Source organism: Nerophis ophidion, linkage group LG05 (assembly GCF_033978795.1).
Source record: "Nerophis ophidion isolate RoL-2023_Sa linkage group LG05, RoL_Noph_v1.0, whole genome shotgun sequence".
Lineage (NCBI taxonomy): Eukaryota > Metazoa > Chordata > Actinopteri > Syngnathiformes > Syngnathidae > Nerophis > Nerophis ophidion.
This window is the reverse complement of record NC_084615.1, coordinates 5,883,307-5,905,068: the sequence shown is the minus strand read 5'-3', so window position 1 is coordinate 5,905,068 and position 21,762 is coordinate 5,883,307. Positions and strand designations below refer to the sequence as shown.

Sequence of the window (21,762 nt, the reverse complement as noted above, 5' to 3'; positions counted from 1 at the left end):
ATCATGTTAGACCCGCTCGACATCCATTGCTTTCGGTCCCCTAGAGGGGGGGGGTTGCCCACATCTGAGGTCCTCTCCAAGGTTTCTCATAGTCAGCATTGTCACTGGCGTCCTACTGGATGTGAATTCTCCCTGCCCACTGGGTGTGAGTTTTCCTTGCCCTTTTGTGGGTTCTTCCGAGGATGTTGTAATCGTAATGATTTGTGCAGTCCTTTGAGACATTTGTGATTTGGGGCTATATAAATAAACATTGATTGATTGATTGATACCACTGACAGTCACACACACACACACTAGGTGTGGTGAATCTATCCTTCTGCATTTGACCCATCCCCTTGTTCCCTTGTGAGGGGAGCAGTGGGCAGCAGCGGTGGTCGCGCTCTGGAATAATTTTTGGTGATTTAACCCTTAATTCCAACACTTTATGCTGAGTGCCAAGCAGGGAGGTAATGGGTCACATTTTTATAGTCTTTGGTATGACTCGGCCGGGGTTTGAACTCACGACCTACACATCTCAGGGCGGACACTCTGACCACAAGGCGACTGAGTAGGTATATTACCTCACTGACGTCAATGTAAAACCTCATGGTCTTCTGTGGGTGAAATATATACAGTCCACACACAAAAAGGTGACTTTGTTGAAGCCTTGCTGTAGCAATTTGTTATTTTTCTACAATAGATGAAAGTATTGAAATGACTAAGAAATCAAATTGTTTTAAAGAGTTCGTGAAAGGAGAGCAATAGGAGGAGGGGACAGTGAGCGGGAGGGTGGCGCTGCCTTGCTCTCTTTAGTTTCATCTCCACACATCCACACACTTATTAAGCACACACACACACGCACACACAAGCACACACAATGCATAAACCAGCCGGCAGTTCAACCCTCATTTCTCCAGGACAAGACATGAGGCTGCAGCTGTCGATGTGGTGAGCTTTGCGTTTTATACTTTTCAACATCAAATGCTATATTGAAAGCAAACATATGTTGTGGTTTTAAAAGCTTTAGCCGAACAATATTTTCTATAGACAGTATTACAAAATGTCTTATAAGAAGTTCATAAATATTTCATAGTTCCATCGCTTCTGTAACCTGTTAAATGTTTATCATGTTGAACCTTACTGCTGGTTCTAATATAATTCACTGCAAAGCTGGACAAAACAGTTATTGCAAGTGTGTGTGTGTGTGTGTGTGTGTGTGCGTGCGACACACCAACTGAGTCTGCTCTATCAGCTCAAGCAGTTGAAAATAATTCATTACAAGCATGAGGGATCAATGGCAAAGTGTTGACCTGCAAGATGAGTCAGTGTTGAGCCGAGAGTAAACACTGTTTACTGCATCCTTGGATTAAGTATAAGGAGAGGGAGGCATAATTAATGTCGATCATATTTGTTATTGACCATATTTTTCGGACTATAAAGGTGCACTTAAAATCCTTGCATTTTCTCAAAACTCGACAGTGTGCCTTATAACCTGGTGCGCCTAATGTACGGACTCATTTTGGTTGTTCTTACAGACATCAAAGCTATTTGATTTGGTACATGGCGAAATGAGAAGTGTGACCAGTAGATGGCAGTCACACATAAGCAATACATGATGGCAGTAACACAAGAGATACGTCTAGACTGCAAAATGATGGGCGTCACACATTAAAGATACGTGTAGACTGCAATATGACTCCAGTACAAAACATCAAAATGTTATATGTTCCATTGAATAAATTAGACCAATACACACAGCGCTCAAAAATCTATCAAAATGTTTTAGTAGGACTTTGGTAAGCTATGAAGCCGCACCGCTTGTTGGATTGTACTGTGCTTCAACATAGGAGTATTATTACGGTGTGTGTGTAAGGTAAGACATATCTGGCGTTTTGTTTCACAATATTATGCAAAAGCAACTGTTCTTACTTTCTGGTACCTGCTGATCTGTAATTGGGATCTGCATAAGTCCTGAAAAGTATTCTATCTCTCTATCTTCTTGTTATGTGACATTCATCCTCCACTGTTGCCATTTCTAATATAAAGTAGTGTAAAGTTCTTACTTATATCTGTCAGTAACTCGCCATGAAAGCGCTAAAACATACCAGTGTAGTGACTGCAATATGACTCAAGTACACAACACAATTAAGGAACTTTAGTTATTAGAGTTCCGGGCGGATGATTTTTCACAGGACACATTTCCGGGCGTTGTTGTTAAGTTAAGTTAAAGTACCAATGATTGTCACACACACACAATAAGTGTGGCGAAATTATTCTCTGCATTTGACCCATCACCCTTGATCCCCCCCTGGGGAGTGAGGGGAACAGTGAGCAGCAGCGGTGCCGTGCCCGGTAATAATTTTTGGTGATTTAACCCCCAATTCCAACCCTTGATGCTGAGTGCCAAGCAGGGGGGTAATGGCTCCCATTTTTTTATAGTCTGCGGTATGACTTGAACTCCCGACCTACCCATCTCAGGGCGGACACTCTAACCACTAGGCCACTGAGTAGGTTGTTGTTGCATTAGTGAGCCACGGATGAGGAGATGCTGCTCCATTATTGAGTAAGTAAAGTCTGAAATGTCATTAATACAGTTTGCTCCATCTTTTGACACTTCTTCCACACCCGTCCTTGCACGCTACACCGCTACAAAAACGATGACGGGGAGAAGACACTGTCCAAGTGGAGGCACGTAAATAGGACCGCCCACAAAATGGCGCATCCTGAAGAGACTGTCAGAAAGCGACTTGAAGATGTCAGAAAGCGACTTGAAGATCTATGCAACATTTTGACCAAATAACCACCATTACATGTTAAGTAGACCACAAGGAAGTCTTTCACATTTAGAAAAAAATCATAATATGACCCCTTTAATGCACCTTATAATCCGGTGCACCTTTTGTATGAAAATAAACCTGATTAGACCCGATCATCGGTAGTGAGCCTGATAATCCGGGGCACCATATAGTCCAGAGAATACGGTACCTCATTTTGTTTAAAGCTTGGACAAATGCAGATAAACTACACTATACCGTATGTCCACAGTGTATAGAAGCAAACAAGGAGCAAGGCTGGACATTAACATGTACTGTAGTGTTTCATTACTGGGCAGCAGAATGCATTCAGTCACAACTTGTCTGTTTTCTACAAAGTGCATGGACCATTAAATGAGGAATTAATTACTGATGGTGGCCAATGAATAAAGGAGAGGTTTACTTAGTTCACCTAACACGAGGATCTGAAACCCAAAGCCCTGGAGAGTTTTCCAAAATGTATGAAAATGGAAAAAAGTGGGGAGAAATTTTTTGTTTTGTTTTAACATGGTTTTTGTAAGAGGACAAACATGACACAAACTTTCCTAATAATTAGAAATTATACTGTTTAACTCAATCAATTAGCGAGCAATGTTTTATTCTGCTAATTACGGGAGTCCCTGAACTCACCGTAGTTTGTTTCTTGTTTCTTTCCATGAAGCTGCCACAAAAAGATCTGTTTTAGGCCACTCCTTCTTTGTCTCATTTTGTCCACGAAACGTTAAATACTGTGCGTGAATGCTCAAAGGTGAGCTTTGTTGATGTTATAGACTTGTGTGGAATGCTAGTAAGGCATATTTGGTCAGTGCATGACAGCAAGCTAACCGATTAATTAATCATTAACCAATTTATTTTTGGTTAGCTGTATTTACATATTACGCCTCGTTTGTAGATATATTTGAGCTCAATTATTATGCATGTCTCATAACACAATATATGTTGGTAATATTGGCTGCATTTCCAGACCACAGCAAATGCTACACAGCTTGCAAAGATTGTAATACAATCCACCGTGGACACATTTTGGCCTCTGGCCATTCTAAGCCGGGAATTTCCAGTAGTTATCTAACCCTCTACGAAGCCTTTGTTTTACTAATGCTTTCCAATTTAGTAAAAATGGGTTGAATAAATGTTAAATGTCAAGACTTCTGTCAACAAAGATTTGCGTCAGCATGCGACACATGGTCTTTCTCATCGTTGGCTAATACAGTTAATATAGACATAAGGCTTTTCATTTTTTAAGGTTTCAGAAATATTTTATACTTTTCATTTTTGGTCCAATGTGGATTTTTTCAACATTTTGGGTAGCCGACCCCTAACCTAACACCACCCCAGAAAGACAAGGGTAGCAGCTAATGGGGAGACATGTTAAATATTTGTCATATCAAGGGTGGTCCGCAATAATTAGAGACTGCAAAAATGTTTTGCCAATAAAAGCTGCTCACTGCTCCCCTCACCTTCCAGGGGGTGATCAAGGGTGATGGGTCGAACGCAGACGACAAATTTCACCACACCTATTGTGTGTGTGACAATCATTGTTACTTTAACTTAACTTAATTAGCAGATAACTTTATAAATTAAACAAAATATACTGTCACAATTTTCTTTCGCTAAAAAAAGTTTCAGAACTGCAACGATTAATTCTGTGATTTTCAAACTGTGGTACGCAAGCTCCATATAGTGGTATGCCAAAGATTTGCTTAAATAAATATTCAAACAAAGTGTTACTGTTCAAACTGTGTCAAGTTACAGTGGATCTGCATTGTTTTAATGAATATTTAAGCCTACTGTGTTTTAATGTTGGTCATTATGGTGGTTCTTGGAGAGCCAAGTGTTTTGAGGTGGTACTTGCTGGAAAAAGTTTGCCAACTACTGGATTCAATTAGGGCTTCACGGTGGAAGAGGGGTTAATGCGTCTGCCTCACAATACGAAGGTCCTGCAGTCCTAGGTTCAAATCCAGGCTCGGGATCTTTCTGTGTGGAGTTTGCATGTTCTCCCCGTGAATGCGTGGGTTCCCTCCGGGTACTCCGGCTTCCTCCCACTTCCAAAGACATGCACCTGGGGATAAGTTGATTGGCAACACTAAATTGGCCCTAGTGTGTGAATGTGAGTGTGAATGTTGTCTGTCTATCTGTGTTGGCCCTGCGATGAGGTGGCGACTTGTCCAGGGTGTACCCCGCCTTCCGCCCGATTGTAGCTGAGATAGGCGCCAGCGCTCCCCGTGACCCCAAAAGGGAATAAGCGGTAGAAAATGGATGGATGGATGGATGGATTCAATTAGGAAAATATATTTGATTAATATTGTATTGCTTTTATTAACTATTTAATGAGTGTAACTAAACATTCATAAAATCCAGACCACATGTAACGCCCGGAACTTTAAGGGCACCAACTGAATTTCTGCAACAGAACGCACAAGAGTGGTGGTGTGTGAGTGCTGCGGTTTTTGGGGCGGCGAGTTTTTATTTTTTTGCATATCAAATTTACTCATTTATTAACCAGACTCTCGCCAGATCCTTGCAGTTCGCTGATCCCCACACAAGGATCTGGGACTTCTCAATATGAGATGTATTTCAGAAAGCGGGGCTTTGTAAAAAAAAAAAAAAAAATGATTGTATGTGATAGGATAAACCTTGTCCGTTATCGTGAGTGGCGTGCTACATCAACCACTCACAAGGAAATCAACCCGGGACGCTGACGAGAGCGACGCTGGGAAATCCAAAACAAAACAGCCGACATATTGGATAAGGAGTGAAAAGTTACTGAAAGAAGGGAACAATGTCAGTAGACGATGGATGCAGCAAAACAGTCGCAATAGCAGAATGAATGTCAGCACAGGACTCCTCGCTGTGTGGCGCTATTGTTGTTTGAATCAAACAGTCGCTTCGGCGCTACGTCACATCTATGAAATCCCGCCCGGCGATCCTGATTGCTTCATTATTTTTTGCTATCTTGAAGGAGTTTCCAATGCCCTGGAGCTCAGATCCTTGTGTGGAGTTCAGCAAACTACAAGGATCTGGCCAGAGTCAGGTTACTCTTTTATATGCATCGAGTATGATTTCCAGCTGCATTTTAGCTAACAATATTCACAGCTCTGCAATCCAAACAGTACATTCAAGTTGGCTAAATTCAATCTTTAAAGTTATTTGTTGTAAGCCAGTGGTTCCCAAAGTGGGCGGTGGAAAGATCTGGGGGGGCGGTGAGGAAGAAGGGGGCGGTAGGGGGGCGGCAGTCCGAAGTCGAAGTCAGAAGTTCGAACGTTTGTTTGACGATTTGTACACAACACGTGCAGCAGGACGAGTCAGTGGACGACGCATCAGGGTCCGGTAACCACACGCCGCTCTGGCCCAGTCAGATCCGACAGCATAGACTACAAAAGCAAAAGCTCAGGTTTGTAATTTCAAGCTTGTAATGTTCAGAATTTTATCTTATAATAAAAACCGCATTCTGGCGGTCAACATCATCTTGAGTTCAAGTCAACATGAAATTGGGGACTCGCCAGAACGCGCCGTGTTGTGTTGTGTTGAGCTGGTTAGGGTGGTGCATTCACTGATATATATTGTTACGAATGTATATGACTTTGTACCTGTGTGTGCATGTGTGGTTGTGTGTGCGCATATATGCGTGTTCGCGCGTGTGTCATTGTGTGGGTGGCGAGGGTGGCGTGCCTTAGATCACGTCCGCCACCATTTTCTGTGAATAAATGGAAGAAAATGTTGGGGGGGGGGGGAATTCACTGGGGAGCCAAGGGGGCGACAGCCTGCAAAAGTTTGGGAACCATTGTTGTAAGCTCAAGCACTTTCAGTGTCTTGAAAAGTATCCATTATCTAAAATCAATTAATTTCAGTTTTTTAATTGTGTTATATTTAATGCAGCTTTATTTACTTTTACATAATTTACATAATCAGACAAAGAGCAGCCCGAAGACCTCCATGAAGAAAACAAGAAAAGGACCCAGATTTCCCTTGCCCGGACGCGGGTCACCAGGGCCCCCCTCTGGAGCCAGGCCCGGAGGTGGGGCACGATGGTGAGCGCCTGTTCCGGCTGGGCACTGCCCGAAGAGGCAATGTGGGTCCCCCCTCCAATGGGCTCACCACCCATAGCAGGCAGGGGCCATAGAGGTCGGGTGCGATGTGAGCTGGGCGGCAGCCGAAGGCAGGGCACTTGGCGGTCCGATCCTCGGCTACAGAAGCTAGCTCTTGGGACGCGGAATGTCACCTAACTGGGGGGGAAGGAGCCTGAGCTAGTGCGCATGGCATAGGTTTTGTAGAATTATACAGCAAAAACTTTGCTTATCATTGATGCACTGTAAACTCACTGTATTATCTGACTACGGAGCTAACATTGTCAGCAAAAACTCAGTGAAAAGTTCATATTTAGCACTAATATTACAAACAGCCTTGATAGGTTTCCCAGGAAGTGGGTCAAGTGAACATGTTTGTTTTGTCCCTTTTACAAGTCACAGGAGTTCCTCTATTATTTCTTCAAAAATAAAATTATTTTGGAGGGCAATCTCCATCATACATACGTTCGTACCTGCATTAATAGAAGCTGGGACGCGTTATCTTTAATCTCTTAATTTCTTTAATCTTAAAGAAATTCATGAAGTCATCAGCCGAGTGGGTGGAGCCATCATTATAAGGTAATGATCGGTCAGAGAGGAGTACCATAACTTTGGAGGTGGTGACACCCAGGACAAGGACCATTGTCTTAATGTTGCGATCCGAGGGTTCACTTATTATTTGTGTCGGACCACAGCTATCAATTATAGTCTGGAGCGCCAAACACAGAGGGTCTGGTGTAGTATTCATATGGATATTAAAATCCCCCATTATAATTATAGTATCTGTGTACGACACTATATCAACGACAAACTGAGAATTCACTGATAAAGTCCGAAAAGGACACATGGGGGCAATAGATAACAGCCAGATAGAGAGGTAGTGGTGTGACAGACCTCACAGCAAGCACCTTAAATGATTTATATTTATTACTTAGGTTAGGGGTAAAGTTAAGGTTTTCATTGGATATTAGTGTGACCCAATCCATCCCTTTAAAGGTGATGAGCACTCATGTAGTGAGGCGGAGATGCAGCTGGTTTTAGCAGAGTTTCACTGAGACCAATGACGTTAAGGTTGTTGTTTCTAATGCCGTCATTAACTAATAATGTTTTGGGAAACAATCTTTTGTTTAAAAAAAAAAAAAATTAGGTAGTGCGCTCTTTTGAGGAATTTTTGTTAATGGTATCCATAGTACTGATATTAATAACGCTACGTTTATTTTGTGTAGTCCGCCTTAAATAATCACACCTAAGAATTGATATGACAGGGATCTTGAGATTATTTGCTTGGTGCGGCGATAGATTGAATGTGTCATCATTTGCCACCTCAGTAGAATGCATGATTACCTCTAGCACAGTCATTACAGAAAAAACATGTGAGTTATATAAGAGAAATTCTATGTGTGCAGGAATTTTCCAGTCTGGCGCTGGTTTGTTCTATCTTAACCGACTCCTTAGTGAAGTGAAGTGAATTATATTTATATAGCGCTTTTCTCAAGTGACACAAAGCGCTTCACATAGTGACACCCAATATCTAAGTTACATATAAACCAGTGTGGGTGGCACTGGGAGCAGGTGGGTAAAGTGTCTTGCCCAAGGACACAACGGCAGTGACTAGGATGGCACAAGCGGGAATCGAACCTGCAACCCTCAAGTTGCTGGCACGGCCACTCTACCAACCGAGCTATGCCGCCCCAGCACTAACACACACTGTAATTGCCTGTGTCCGAGCTTATAATATGATAACATTTTATTAGCATTTTCCGTTCGTAGACAAGTCTACTCCGAGATGGGTTGGGAAATGACACCATATGCACTACATCGATACAAAAAGACAATAAATGCATGTTTCTCTCTCTCTCTCTATATATATGTTTTTATACATACACACACATACAATCTTTTTTTAGCCAGGCTGCATTTGTTGTGTGTGGTAGAGCTACCAGTAACTTGGAAGGTGACATAACAGAGGTGCTGTGAGGTCAGTGGCAGCGTAATGAGCTTTATCCCCTTGCGAGCACCATTCGTTAGTCCCTATATATATTTCATGTATCTTATCTTCCCCATGGTGCACCTGTCTGGAGCTTTGTCTATGGTTCATTTTCACATTTTGAAGATGCATACCGTAGCCGTCACCAACACAGGAAATGTGTCTATCCTCAGCTCTCTCTTTGTAAGGAACAAACAAAAGCAGAGGTCTAGCAATACTAGACGAACATGGTCTTCATGTCAGAAAAAAGTAAATAAATTCAACATTATAATAAAAAACACTAATTGTAAATACAGACTGAGTGATGATTTGAAACAACGTATTGACAATTAGAAGTTTAAGAAACTGTAAAAACAGGAATCTTCTTGGTCTTCTCGTGATTATTGCTTTATTATATGATTAATCTTGAGTGTATCTTATTTGTCCTGTGATTAATGTAATTACAATTATCCAGATTGTAATTATTGTAACCTGGACACAGGCAAATTATTGATATTTGTTGTAAAGTGTAGGAGTGGGACTTGATACGTTTAAACTTTAACTTTTAACTACATTTTTAAACATACAAATGGTAAACACATTTGGTTGTTTACTTTTATTTATATATATATACACACACACACACACACACACACACACACACACGCACGCACACACACACGCACACGCACACGGCTCAATAAATCAGGTGACCGAAAAGTTTATTTCAGTAATTTCATTCAAAAAGTGAAACTTGTATATTATAAACATTTAATGCACATAGTTAATGTATTTCAAGAGTGACTTTCTTTTAATGTGTATGATTACAACTAAAAACTAATGAAAAAAACGATATTCAGTATCTCAGAAAATTTGAATATTACCTATGATTAAAAAAAAAAAAAGGACTTTAGAAATGCCGGTCGACGGAAAACAATGAACATAAAAAGTATGTACATGTACAGCACTCAAGACTTGGTCGGGGCTCCTTTTGCCTGAATTACTGCAGCAATACGGTGTGGCATGGACTCCCTTAGTCTGTGGCACTCCTCAGATGTTATGAGAGTCCAGGTTGTTTAGATATTGTCCTTCGCTCTTCTGCATTAAAAGGTCGGGCATACTACATTTTCCTCTTGACAATACCTTATCTTTTCTATGGGGTTGAGGTCAGGTGAATTGGCTGGCCAAATAAGGACAGGGATACCATGGTTTCTAAACCAGGTACTGGTAGTTTTGACACGGTGTGCACGTGCCATGTTCTGTTGGAAAATGAAATATGCAACTCCATAAAGGTGGTCAGCAGTGGGAAGCATGAAGTGCTGTTAACATTTCTGGTAGACTACTGCAATGACCTTGGACTCTCAGTAATCCCAGTGCACCAAGACCAGCAGATGGCATGGCACTCCAAAACATCAATGACTGTAGAAACTTTACAATTAAGTTATATATCACTGTTTTATATCAAGTTTCTATCACTGGCTGAGGAATCTTTACAGTAAAACATACGCCAATTCCCACAACTTTCCCCATTTAGATACTGTTTTAAAGAAACATTGATTTTATCCGAGATTTTGATGACACGAGAATGTATGTTTCTGTTAACCTCTGCGCATTGCGTAACCGAAAATAGGGTGTTAAAAGTTTGACTCTAATTGGCTGTTCCACCGTGTCTTTTTTTACGCTTTTCAGCGGCACCTGAGTGAATGAGAAAAAACTAAGAAAACGCTTCGATATAACTACTGGATTCCAGGGTCACAATATCACTTGTGGCAATATTTTTTTGGGTGGTAACGAGATTTTGATGATACGAGAATGTATGATTTTGTTTACCCCTGCGCATTGCGTAACCGAAAATAGGGTGTTGAAAATTTGACTCTAATTGGCTGATCCACTGTGTCTTTTTTTACGCTTTTCCGCGGCACCTGAATGAATGAGAAAAAAACTAAGAAAACGCTTCGATATAACTACTGGATTCCAGGGTCACAATATCACTTGTGGCAATATTTTTTTTGTTTACCACCAACAACTTAACACAAAAAAAATCTCTCATGGTGGGAAAAAAAACTAACCTGAACTGCCTCCTACAATCATGCAGGTGACAGATAGGGCTACACTTTCCTCAAAGATTGCTTTTACAGACACCACCCATGACGTCTCAAATTGTCAAAAATAAATAAATAAATAAAACTGGAACGTCATACGTATGTCTACTTTTCAAAAAGACACTTCTTCTGTCATTAGGAGTGTTTTTTGTCACTTTTTAAAGTAAATATACATGGGTCAAAATTGACCCATAACCCCATAGATGTTACTGTAGTTAATATTTACCAGAATCTTCTGCGCAGCGAGGGAAACGCAAGATGGGGGTGTTGAACGTCGGAAGCAGGAAGTGAAGTGTGTTCGTACTCGTCGTAGATTGAATTAATAGTTTTTTGGACATTAAATCTGTCCATAACTGGATGACTTATGTTGCTTACAAGCCAACAATCCCAGGCCAAAACAACCTTTTTGGCGGAGGTAAGAAATCACTAATAATCCATCCCTCCATCCATTTTCCTCCGCTTAGCCAAAGTCGGTTCGTGGGGGCAGCAGCCTAAGCCGAGAAGCCCAGACTTCCCTCTCCCCAGCCACTTGGTCCAGCTCCTCCCGGGGGATCCTGAGGCGTTCCCAGGCCAGCCAGGAGACAGTCTTCCGAACGTGTCCTGGGTCTTCCCCTTGGCCTCCTGCTGGTTGGATGGCCCCAAACACCTCCCCAAGGAGGTGTTTGGGTGGCATGCTGAGCAGATGCCCGAACCACCTCATCTGGCTCCTCTCGATGTGGAGGAGCAGCAGCAGCTTTACTCTGGGCTCCTTCCTGATGACAGAGCTTCTCACCCTATCTCTAAGGGAGATACCCACCACCCGGCGAAGGAAACTCATTTTGGCCGCTTGTACCCGTGATCTTGTCCTTTCGGTCATGACCCAATGCTCATGACCATAGGTGAGGATGGGAACGTAGATCGACTGGTAAATTGAGAGCTTTGCCTTCCGGCTAAGCTCCTTCTTCACCACAATGGATCGATTCAGCGTCCACATTACTGAAGACGCCGCACCAATCCGCCGATTATTAATAATATAATTATTGAGTTCCAAAGATGAGGGGCTGAGCTGCTGAAGACTTTATATAGACTGGTGGACAGCCTATATAAGGGACAGTGAGATGGACGGATGTTGAGGATCTTAGGGAATGTGAAGGCATGCCGACATGATGCAGGTCAGAAAGAAATAACGTAGGAAGGTGATGGATAGCTTCGAAAGTGAGGAGAATTATTCTAAATTAAATATGTTATTTGAAGGGTAGCCAGTGGAGTTGCTGCAGAATAGGGGTGATGTGCTGGATTGAAGGGGTTCTGGTGATTATCCTGGCAGCAGAGGTCTGGAGAAGCTGAAGTCTGTAAAGTGACTTGTGAGGGAGACCAAACAGGAAAGAGTTGCAGTAGTCCAGGCGAGAAATGAAAGGGCTCTGATCCAGTATGGCAGCAGTATGTGGAGTAAGGGATGGACGAATGCGATTAAAAGGTAGAGGGTGAGACGGAGGAATTGCCAAGAGGAAGTCAGGAGGCCCAGGGCAAAGCCCTGGGGCACACCAGAGGAAATGGGAGACATGGGGGATTTGGATGAACTGAGTTAAACAAACTAAGTGTGGTCGGAAAAATATGATCCAAACCAATGAAAGGAGTTGCGATGCCAATACTGGGCAATCTACTGAGGACAGTGTAAAATGGTATCAACGGAAGCAGTAAGATCTAAAAGGATGAAAATGGTGAGAAGACCAGAATCAGCTGCCAAGAGGAGATCGGTTGTGATTTTTACAAGTGCTGTTTCAGTGCTGTGCAGGGGTCGGAAACCAGACTGGAAGTGTTCATAGAGGTTATAGAACTGGAGGTGGGAGTGAAGTTGGGAGGAGACTTTTTAAACTAACTGTAGATTTGAAATGGGACAAAGATTTTTACATTTATTTGGATCTGAGCCAAGTTTTTTCAGAATTGGCGTTATGGATGCTGAGCGAGAATGGATATTAGTAATGAGATGGATCAGTGAGGGGAGACAGACTAAAGTAGTTGGAAAGGCATCTAAATGACGGTCGGGTGGCTTGGATGGTCGAATAAGCGTAGAAAATGATTGGATGAGGGAGGCAGGGAGGGAAAGAAAAGGGATGCTGCTGGTGAATCTGCATGATTTTGGAATTTAAAAATTACATACGGGAACAATAAAAAATAGTTGAGTCAATATGAGAGGAAAGTTAATGCTGTGGATTTTTAATTTTGACGAGAAGAGGAAAAAGTGTTTTTGGGTTGCCATCCATCCATCCATCCATCCATCCATCCATCCATCATCTTCCGCTTATCCGAGGTCGGGTCGCGGGGTCAGCAGCCTAAGCAGGGAAGCCCAGACTTCCCTCTCCCCAGCCACTTCGTCCAGCTCTTCCCGGGGGATCCCGAGGCGTTCCCAGGCCAGCCGGGAGACATAGTCTTCCCAACGTGTATTGGGTCTTCCCCGTGGCCTCCTACCGGTTGGACGTGCCCTAAACACCTCCATAGGGAGGCGTTCGGGTGGCATCCTGACCAGATGCCCGAGCCACCTCATCTGGCTCCTCTCGATGTGGAGCAGCAGCGGCTTTACTTTGAGTTCCTCCCGGATGGCAGAGCTTCTCACCCTAAGGGAGAGCCCCGCCACCCGGCGGAGGAAACTCATTTCGGCCGCTTGTACCCGTGATCTTATCCTTTCGGTCATGACCCAAAGCTCATGACCATAGGTGAGGATGGGAACGTATATCGACCGGTAAATTGAGAGCTTTGCCTTCCGGCTCAGCTCCTTCTTCACCACCGATCTCACGATCCACTCTTCCCCCACTCGTGAACAAGACTCCTAGGTACTTGAACTCCTCCACTTGGGGCAGGGTCTCCTCCCCAACCCGGAGATGGCACTCCACCCTTTTCCGGGCGAGAACCATGGACTCTGACTTGGAGGTACTGATTCTCGTTCCGGTCGCTTCACACTCGGCTGCGAACCGATCCAGTGAGAGCTGAAGATCCCGGCCAGATGAAGCTATCAGGACCACATCATCTGCAAAAAGCAGAGACCCAATCCCGCGGCCACCAAACCGGAACACCTCAACGCCTTGACTGCGCCTAGAAATTCTGTCCATAAAAGTTATGAACAGAATGGGTGACAAAGGACAGCCTTGGCGGAGTCCAACCCTCACTGGAAACGTGTCCGACTTACTGCCGGCAATGCGGACCAAGCTCTGACACTGATCATACAGGGAGCGGACCGCCATAATAAGACAGTCCGATACCCCATACTCTCTGAGCACTCCCCACAGGACTTCCCGAGGGACACGGTCGAATGCCTTCTCCAAGTCCAAAAAGCACATGTAGACTGGTTGGGCAAACTCCCATGCACCCTCAAGAACTCTGCCGTTTTTGGGTTGCCTTTATTGTAATTGATTAGAGATGTTTAATAGGATGATTTTGTGTTGGAAGTGTAGGATGTACATGTCCTAGTGTATAGTGAGTCCAGTTTAAAGACATTCAAGTTAGCATCTCTTGGTTTCTAATTTGCAGAGTGTGGGAGTAAACCAGGGTGCAGAGTTGGTGAAAGAGACAGTTCTGTTTTTCACTGGAGCCAGCATGTCAGGGAGATGATGAAGACAGGGATTGCCCTTAATGTAATTGAATGTGGTGGACCGCCACAGCATTTCTATTACCACCACACCTTGAAAATAAGTAGGGTTTTTTTTTTCCTTGAAAACAAATTTAAGTAATATACGTACTAGGGCTGGGCAATATATCGAATACAGTCGATATATCGCCAGTTTGTCTCCGTGCGATATAGAAAATGATTATATTGTGATACTCGAGTATACGTTCTCAGGCAGTTGCCTTTAGCTGCGGGCATTACATTGAATGCATTTCCCACTCTTTCCTGTCTCTCCTTCTCACAGTAACATAAACCAAGCGCACCTTCTTACACACGTCACATACTGTCATGTGTGCAACGTCACACGGTCCCGCGGAGCAGACAGGTAGGGACATCGTAACATTAGCTGTGATGCTAGCGGTGAGTTGCGGGTGGTAATACGGGAGAAAGAAGGTGTGAATCTGGTAACAGATGAGGGAAGAATGAACTCCCAAGAAAAAAACGCACCTGATCCATCGTCCGGCGGTGGTTTGGCTTCAACATTTATGCGGCAAAAGCGTTGCTACAAAAGGTAGCAGCACTGCTAATGTAGCATCATTTGAAAAGTCACCCAAATGGGAATGAGGAGTGCTTCAAACAACCAACCACACCAACAAAATGTTGAAGCAACTATTTCCAAATCATCACCATATGAAAAAAAAGTCAAAAACTGAAGGACATAACGTCCGCAGGAACCTATTGTGAAGCTCAGTATTATTATGCAGCTCATTTTTATTTTACATTTATTGAAATATCTTGTGTGACATCATGCATAAAAGTGCACTTTATTTGTTTACTATTGTGGTGTTCTATACAAAAAGTACACTTTCATTTGGTGTTGTTTTGAAATGTCATCTTAGTGACATCATGCACAAAAGTGCACTTATAGTTTGTTTTAAGAAGTCTCTGACAATCTTGCACTTTCTGTTTTGGAAATGACATGAATGTTTGTGCCACTGTTTAATAAAAACTGTTTTGGTCAATTGACTTGGTTGAGATTTTCTTCTCTGCATGAAAGTTTAAAATGAGCATATATTAATGCAGTATGAACAAAAATGTTTTAATGTAGACACATAGAATCAATACTGCTGTGTACATCAAGTGTTAATTCAAGGCTAAGGCAAAATATTGCAATATATATCATGTATCGTGGCAAGGCCTAAAAATAGAGATATTAATAAAAGGCCATATCGCCCAGCCCTACTGTACATTATAATTTATTGCAGCCCACAAGAGGACTATTGACAAGCAATGTAACGAAAACTCGACCACCGAAAATAAGAATTTGATTACCGAAAACACTGCTAACAAACACGAATGTAAAAAAAAGATGGAGCGTTGTCAGCATATCTGTGATGTGGACGTAACCAGATAAACACGTGAACAGCGATGTACCAAATGTGCAAATATTAAGGACAGTGGCGGCTTTTAACAAGAAAAAGTTCAACTGGAGCAGCGCGAAGCAAATACACCATATTTGCTGCAGCTCGCTTCTTTTGTCAGGGACATCGAGGGACATAAGTTAAGTCTCTTTAGTTTCCGAGGGAAAGCGGGAGTGACTGAGCACAGCTGATTACAATCAATCATCTTCACTCAATTCATAGTGATCAGACACACCTGTAGTTGCTGGATCTTTCCCTCGTATTTCACGCCAACTTTGCTCCAGGTGCCTTGTTTGCTTACCTGCGAAGTATTTTTGACCACATAGTGTTTAGTATTTTGCTCGGTCCTAGGACTATGTTTCGAGGCTTATTTGTTTGAGTTGTACTTTTTTTTGTCTTTTTTTGTTTTTTTACTCTGTGCAGTGTCAATTGCTATTTTTTTGTGATGTTGGAACTACCATGATCGCCATCTTTTTTTTATCACTTGTTTGTGTGTGAAAAAAAAACATTTTTTTCATATAATTTTTGGGGTGGCCTCCTCGAGAAAAAGTGTAACAAAAGACCCTACCAGACACATAATGGCTCACTCAGAAATCGACCTTCTCAAGAGCACCATTTGCAAGCAAGCCCTGCGACTCTATCAGCAGGCGAAACACCTCGCTGAGCTGGGTACAAATGTCAGCAATCTACCTATAAAGAAGAACACCGAGACTCAAATTACCTATATCATCTCCATTCTTTATACAAGAAACATAGTTCACGCCAGTGTTTATCTTGCTTTGGTTTTTGTCTGAGACCAGGGACTTAATAATATACTATAATAACTATATGATAGTTAGCATGCAGAAAAATATGTATACTGAAACTGCCTTTTTTAGTTCAGGTATAAGTCGCAACTTACACTAAGATTCTACCTGAATGTCGTAGGAGCATAACTCCAAGGTAACCCCAACACCACATGTAGTGGAATTGTCTACATAGAACATCATTATATGATCACCAGAAGGGAGAGAATGGTTGTGCAAATACAGCGTATTAAGGAGACCTCCCTAGTCTATAGGTGGTTCATGAATTAAACAAATAAGAGAAAGGGTTCAAATGAAAATGAGGTGTGCACCAAAATATAATGGCTTCAACCTCGTCACCAAATGTAATGTACCTTATTTTCCGGACCATAGGGCGCCCCGCCGATGAGCAGGTCTAGTCTAGTATTTTTCATACAAAAGGGGTCTTTTTTTCTAAATGGAAAATACTTTTTTATTAAAACAACATAAAAAACACAAGATACACTTACAATTAGTGAACCAACACAAAAAACCTCCCTTTTAAATGACAAAAGAAAAAAAAAAGATGAGTTAATGAAAAATAAGTTTATCGACTACGGCAGGGGTGCCCACACTTTTTCTGCAGGCGAGCTACTTTTCAATTGACCAACTCGAGGGGATCTACCTCATTTATATATATCATTTATATTTATTTATTTATGAAAGAGACATTTTTGTAAACAAGTTAAATGTGTTTAATGATAATACAAGCATGTGTAACACATATAGATGTCTTTCTTTCACAAAGACAAGAATATAAGTTGGTGTATTACCTGATTCTGATGACTTGCATTGATTGGAATCAGACAGTAATGATGATAACGCCCACATTTTCAAATGGAGGAGAAAAAAAGTTGTCCTTTCTGTACAATACCACATGAAAGTGGTTGGTTTTTGGCATTTAATTCATCCAGCTTCCATACACTTTACAAGAAAAACATTGGCGGCAAATTCCGTAGCTTGCTTGATTGACATTCACGGCACCCGAGGGTCTTGTGAGATGACGCTGGCTGCTGCCAGTTCATTATTATGAAAAAATGACAGAGAGGAAGGCGAGAAACACTTTTTATTTCAACAGACTTTTGCGCCGTCCCTTCCGTCAAAACTCTAAAGGCCGACTGCACATTTCCCATCTTCACAATAAAAGCCCTGCTTCATGCTGCCTGCGCTAACAAAATAAGAGTCTCGGAAAGCTGGCGTGCACAAGTGATGTGCACGCCAGCTTTCTGAGGGATCGCTTGTGCACGCCAGTTTTCCGAGACTCTGTATTTAGTTAGCGCAGGCAGCATGAAGCAGGGCTTTTATTGTGAAGATAGGAAATGTGAAGTCGGCCTTTAGAGTTTTGACGGAAGGTACGGCGCGAGAGTCTGTTGAAATAAAAAGTGTTTCTCGCCTTCCTCTCGGTCATATTTTCATAATAATGATCTTGCAGCAGCCAGCGTCATCTCACAAGACCCTCCGGTACCGTGAATGTCATTTAAGTGACGTCTTGGTGAAGATTGATGATCACTCATTTTTAGGTCTATTTTTTTTAAAAGCCTGACTGGAGATCGACTGACACACCCCCCGCGGTCGACTGGTAGCTCGCGATCGACGTAACGGGCACCCCTGGACTACGTTATCTACAAAGACTATAGTGGCGGACGTGTGCAAATTTTCAGGACTTATGTAGATCCCAAATACCAAACAAAAGATACCAGAAGGTTAAAAATAAAAAGTTGGTTTTGCATAATATTGTCAAACAAATTGCCAGACAACATGTATGCTAATGGGGGCCATTTTGCAGTCCTTATACACACACCATAGTAATACTTGTATCTCTGACTACGGTAGCAGTAAAGGGCCGACAACTCATGAAGCGGTGCGGCTTCAAAGTCATACTTAAACATTTTCACAGATTTTTGAGCACCATATCTAATGTTCTTTGTCTTCAATGGAACATTTAAAGGCCTACTGAGACCCAATACTACCGACCACGCAGTCTGATAGTTTATATATCAATGATGAAATCTTAACATTGCAACACATGCCAATACGGCCGGTTTAGTTTACTAAATTACAATTTAAAATTTCCCGCGGAGTTTCTTGTTGAAAACGTTGCAGAATGATGACGCGTATGATGACGTGTGTTTGTGACGTCTCGGGTTGTAGCAGACATATTAGCCCAGCACCAGTTAGGGCTAAAAGTTGTCTCTTTTCATCGCATAATTACACAGTAATTTGGACATCAGTGTTGCTGAATCTTTTGCAATTTGTTCAATTAATAATAGAGACTATAAAGAATAATGCTGTTGGTGGAAAGTGATGGATTGCAGCTGCCTTTAGCACCGAAACACAGCCGGTGTTTCTTTGTTTGTTGTGAAGCTTTAACACAGAGCGGTCAAGCGACATGTTTCTCTACGTCAACCAGCAAGTTTTTGGATGGGAAAATTGTAATATTAAGTCGGCTCTTACCGGAGACTTGAGTGGATTATGCGACCTCCTCCTGTACCTGTCAAAAAGGCAGCTGTGATCTTGGCTCCTCCATTGGCTTCTCTAAGAGACACTGGCGTTCACCGCAGGCCTCAGGTATGACTTTATAATCTCACTAAAATACTATTAACACAGTAAGCAGATAAGGGATTTTCCAGAATTATCCTAGTAAATGTGTCTAATAACATCTGAATCGCTCCCACTGCCGTCGCCTTTTTTTTTTTTTTTTTTACTGCTTTAGTCTAGCTTTCCTCATCCACGAATCTTTCAACCTTGCTCAAATCGCTCGCGCTGCTGGTGTCTATGACTGTAAACAATGTGAGGATGTGAGGAGCCCTCACACCGGTGACACATCGTCTGCTACTTACGGTACAAGCAAGGCTTTTTTTATTCGCGACCAAAAGTTGCGAACTCTATTATCGATGTTCTCTACTAAATCCTTTCAGCAAAAATATGGCAATATAGCGAAATTATCAAGTATGACACATAGAATGGACCTGCTATCCCTGTTTAAATAAGAAGACCTCATTTCAGTAGGCCTTTAAAGTTTTGGTGTTTACTTGAGTCATATTGCAGCCTGCACGTATCTCTTATTTTTGACTACCATCTACTGGTCACACTTATTACACCATGTACCAAATAAAATTGCTTTGAGGTCGGTAAGCACAACCATAATTATTCCATACATTATAGGGCGCACTGTCGATAATTGAGAAAATCGAACTATTTTAATTGCGCCTCATAGCCTGAAAAATGCGGTAGACTAAAATTCGACATATATGTCGTAGGAGCATAACCCGTTAATAACCCCAGAACCACATGTAGTGGAATTGTCAACATAGTATATCATCATATGGTCACAAGAGGGGAGAGAATAGTTGTGCAAATACATATTAAGAAGATCTGCCTCATCTGTAGGTGGTTCATGAATTAAGCAAATAAGAGAAATTTGCTTAATTCATGAATTAAGCAAATAAGAAAAATTGTTCTATTGAAAATGAGGTGTGCACCAAAATGTTATGGCTTCAACCTAGTCACCAAATGTCATGTAAATACTGTTGATATTTGGGTAACACTCATGTTACCCCCTGAAACTAACTGGTGTGAAAACAATACTTGTTTATGTAATATTAAAAACAATACCTGTTTGTGTAACATTATCGACTGTACATTTGGACCTATTTTGGTTATTTTCTGAGAAGGCTTTGCATGTTTATTTAAAGACACCATTTGCTGAAGGGTGTAATTTCAAGGCACTTGCATCCCTGTCTTGTCCGCCAATCGGGTGGCAGATGTGACGTTTGAATCAATGAATGGATGGATGGATGAATGGAAGAGGGAATGAATCAATAATTTGACACCCTGTCGACATTTTCAAAGTTAATATTGCGCTTATGCGTGCAGTACAATTAACTCGTTCCCTTGAAACGTAATACAGAAACACGCTGAATCACTTTACTTTACACATTAAACAATGAGCATGATTAGTCAGAGGATGGAAAATACTCCCAAAAAAGTCACAGCTGGCTGGCGTGAAAAAAATAAGCGTTTCAGAACGTGCACATGGTATTTGGAGCATCTTGAAAAAAAATGGCGGTGTATACCAACTGATGGGTAAAGAACATAATCTGCAAAGTTAGGTCATGTCTGGTGAAAAGGCGCTTTTGAAACTTCTTTTGTGGCAAGCCTTTCATCTACACCACCTTAATTGGGCTCTTCCCCCCTCCAACGCACTTACTGAGTAATGGGAAGTCTCTATGATGCAAAGTGACATTCCGTTTCTTATACTCCTTCTGCGTCATGACAGGAGGCAAGAAAACAGGGTTGTTTATTTGCTGGGGCTATGTTGTGATCATCAACATCGGCTGTCAAACCAGTCCTGGGGCTATTTAAACAATAAATCAATTCAGTAATGGGCCGCATGCTCCTGCAGAAACCACCTGAAAGTAAAGTAGCCATTACGCAATGCTAAGGCATCATTGCAATCCCTGTGAAGCTGCCAAATGTATTACCAAAGTTCATTTGGGGTTATGCACGCTTAGAATAGAAAGTAACACAGCAGTTTTCCAAGTCGACTTATGTGTTACAAAAGGTTAAAAAAAACAAAACGTGTTTGAATGTGAAAAGACTGACTTACTTGTCTGCATGCCACGAGATTAAATTGGCATTATTACAAATATTTAAAGCAGCAGTAAGGAAACACTGTAAATGCAACTTAGTGCTACAACATCATACTGTAACTTGTTAAACACAAGCATTTATGCAACTGTAGAGCTAACTGAGCTAACCAGCCTGGTCCACCAATGTTTCATGCGTTCAGTATTTCTCCTACATGTAATTGTGCCACGACAAAACGAAAACCAAAACTGCTAAAAGAATAAAGATTGTTGTTTACGTGGCAACAAATTAGAGATGTACAAACCCCGTTTCCATTTGAGTTGGGAAATTGTGTTAGATGTAAATATAAACAGAATACAATGATTTGCAAATCCTTTTCAACCAATATTCAGTTGAATATGCTACAAAGACAACATATTTGAT

At 41.8% G+C, this 21,762-nt stretch overlaps 1 protein-coding gene across 1 annotated transcript in view; it reads left to right on the top strand.

The window, feature by feature from the left end:
* The first annotated feature begins 828 nt into the window (after nucleotides 1–828).
* The window catches only part of hrh2a (histamine receptor H2a), a 41,302-nt gene continuing 20,368 nt past the window's right edge, over nucleotides 829–21,762 (top strand). Inside the window, exon 1 of the mRNA XM_061899788.1 lies at nucleotides 829–927. The gene's annotated coding sequence lies outside the window, so the exon portion shown is untranslated. The remainder of the gene's footprint in view (nucleotides 928–21,762) is intronic.